The following is a 3359-nucleotide window of genomic DNA, read 5'->3' as shown; positions in this document are numbered from 1 at the left end:
ACCAGCTGTGTAAGGGCTTTAAGCTTCTCTCTTGATAGAGGCCACTGTGGGACCCAGATGGTTTCATTGAAGAGCCAATCAAGGCAGGCAGTATCAAAACTAACAGTGGCCCTTTGAATTGGGGGTGATTTGGAGGAGGGTTTTTAGGATCTCCCTGGGTATAACTTTCTTTATAGGAAATGCCATCTATTTTGATGTGGCCTCTTTCTGATTGGGTGGTAAGTACTACCTCTAGGGCTTGTAAGATATCTCTCCCTAAAAGATTGGTAGCTACTTGAGCTACCAGTGGGTGTATGAGGCCAGTAGCTCCATCAGGATCCTCCTACCTGTAGGCCTATTTGGTGATAAATGCATGAGAGCTACCTCCTATGCCTAGGAGCTGGAGTCCAGGGATCAGTTGCCATTTGTGTGGGATCTCTTGTTGTCTTAAAATTGTCTGCTCTAGTATCAATAAGGCACTTGAATGGTTTGTTATCTATTTTAATGGTTAATTTTGGGAGGGAGCCCCAACCTCAGCAAATTTTCTGTCTTTTTCCTCCTACACAGCAGCACTGGGACTACAGGCATGTGTAGCCATGCTTGGCTTCTTGAATAAGTACTGGGGATTTAAACAGAGGTCCTCCTGCTTGTCTATAGAGTCAGACATGACAGAACACTCTTATGGCAAGTTGGAAGGTAGAGAATAGAAAATCCCCAGTGGCTTGCTGACAAGCAATGAACAACAAAAGAGACACCCTGTCTCAAACAAGGTAGAAGGTAAGGACTGCCATGACAGCGTCTGACTTCCACACATACAGTGGGTAAAGGACATGCTCCCAACACCATACATACATGTAGAAACAAAAAGAACATATATGGATGTAAGCGCTAAATGGATACTGCTATCAGTTGTAGGAGAAGGACTCTGGATTTTTCAGTCAGAATATCTTAGAGCAGATGACTGTTACCACCTATGAGTACATTTTTTTTCTTTTTAGTAACAAGTCATAGGCAATGTTTAAAGTCTGAGTATTAGTCATTCCTGCCTAGGGGCTCATGTGGGCAGAGAAAGCACTTGCGTATGTACAAATGGATGAGCAAGCCAGACTCCCTGCTTCCTGACATTTCTTCCCACTCAGTGAACACACACGCTGTTAGATTTATGAAACAGAAAGTGAAAAGAAGAGTGGTTGTGGCTTATAGACATTTCAAAGAATATGTATGTTTTATGGATTTGATAATCTTGGCAGACTCACTGATGAGATACATCCTATTATCCAGTGAAAGCAAGTTTTGTCTTCAAGATATTAGAAACTAGAGGATAAAGATATCACATTCTTGAAAGCTTCAATTTTGTGAATTCTAAGATTCTATACTTCAGTATGAACTTTTTAATTGCCATATAAAACTTCTTGTTTTATTATGACATTTAATGCCCACATACTAATATTTTTAAAGATTTATTTTTTGCTTTAGTTTGTGTGTATGCCTGTGTGTCTATCAGGGGTTGGGAGGTATGCACACGTAGGCACAGTTGCTCTTGGAGGCCAGAAGATGTGCCAGATCCCTTGGAACCAAAGTTACAGGTTGTGAGCAGCCCAGTGTAAGTGGAACCAACTACTCTCCTATGTGAGACATGAGCTCACTTAACAGATAAGCCTTATCTACAGCTCTCACTCTATAATAGTTTACTCACATCTATGCCCCCATTACCATGTCTTATATTTACTACCATACCCTTCTGCTGGTCATTTGCCTTTCTTCAAACACTCTTTGTCTGCTTTAATGTCACACATGTACACACACACACACACACACACACACACACACACACACACACACACAGATACACACACCACAAATTTACGTACTGCATATGAGAGAAAACCTGTAATATTTTTCTTCCCCCCCACCCTGTCTTATTCCCACTCTTTCCCCCGTAGTCCCTTTTCTTTCCCCACAGTCTTTCTTATTTAATTTTATATTGTACATTTATCTATCTATCTATCTATCTATCTATCTATCTATCTATCTATCTAACTGTCTAGCTTCCTGCCTCTATCTATCTATCTATCTATCTATCTATCTATCTATCTATTTAAATTTTGATTTGTATGTGATAGACCACATGCCACGTTGTCCTTTCAAATCTGGTTTATTTCACTTCACATGAAGATCTCTGATTTAATCTATCTTACTTAAAATGTAACTGTTTTCTTCTTTATGGCTGAATAAAACACACATGTACACATGCACTACTTTTTTTTCTCACCATTTATCTGTTGAAGGACATCAAGGATTGTTCCTTGTCTTGGTTATGCTGAGTAGCTCAGCAGTAAACAGGGATATTCAACTACTGTGCTGTATTACTTACTATTCCAATAGCTGTTGGCTAAACACTGACAAAGCTTAAGGAAAGGTATCTTTTGGTTCACAGTTTGAGGATTTAGTTTATCATGGTGGGGAAGACATAGTAGCAGCAGGTCACATTGTATTCACAGTCAGGAAACAGAGAATGAGATGGTGCTGATACACAGTTCACTTTCTTCTTTTCTTTCAGTCTTGAACCCCATTTCATGAAGTGGTTCCCATATTCCAGATGTATTTTCCTACTGTAGTTAAACCTATCTGGAAAATCCTTTACAAGAATGCCTGTGATGTATGTCTCCTAGATGTTTCTAAGACCCATTTTGTCTATAATCAAGATATATATATATATATTGATCTAGTGTCTTGTATGTATACACAGGAGTGGTAGACTTTATTGTGAACATTTTATCATTCTTTTATTGCTTGATACTTACATGGCTATAAAAATCATTTCTGTGTTTAAAACGTGGTGAGATTTAGCTGAGGTGGGAACATCAAGCAAATGACTGTGATACAATCTCAGAGTCAGATGAATAGGATTCTCTTTGGTGTTCCATGACACAGAGGATTGTTTCACTAAAAATATGTTATATAATTCAAAATAGCCATGAGAAAGGTTTAATGTTCTTTTCAAAAATAAATAATAAATGTTTTAAATGATGAACAGCCTGTGTACTCATTGATCAATACTCAATATATAGTTGTGCCCAAACATCAGACTCAATCCCACAAAGATGGACAATTATTATTTGTCAAAATCTACCAAGCAGAGTGCTTTATAAATTTTAGTCTTCCTTCAAGTAAAAAACATTACCAAATTGAGTTTATGAACTAATATGTTTGATTGATTTTCTTGGCCTGCTTTTCAGTTTTGTTCCTATTCCTTAATGTAGACATTTTCCAAAGAATTGCATTTTTCTTCTTACTTCATTTTTCTTCCACTTATCCTTAGATGAACTTCCTTTTAAGGCTTCTAATATCCTAGTTGCTTCCTCAATTTTTGCCTATAA

The sequence above is a fragment of the Grammomys surdaster genome, unplaced genomic scaffold (genome assembly GCF_004785775.1).
Source record: "Grammomys surdaster isolate TR1022 unplaced genomic scaffold, NIH_TR_1.0 228, whole genome shotgun sequence".
Taxonomy (NCBI): Eukaryota; Metazoa; Chordata; class Mammalia; order Rodentia; family Muridae; genus Grammomys; species Grammomys surdaster.
Note: the sequence above shows the minus strand (reverse complement) of the source record.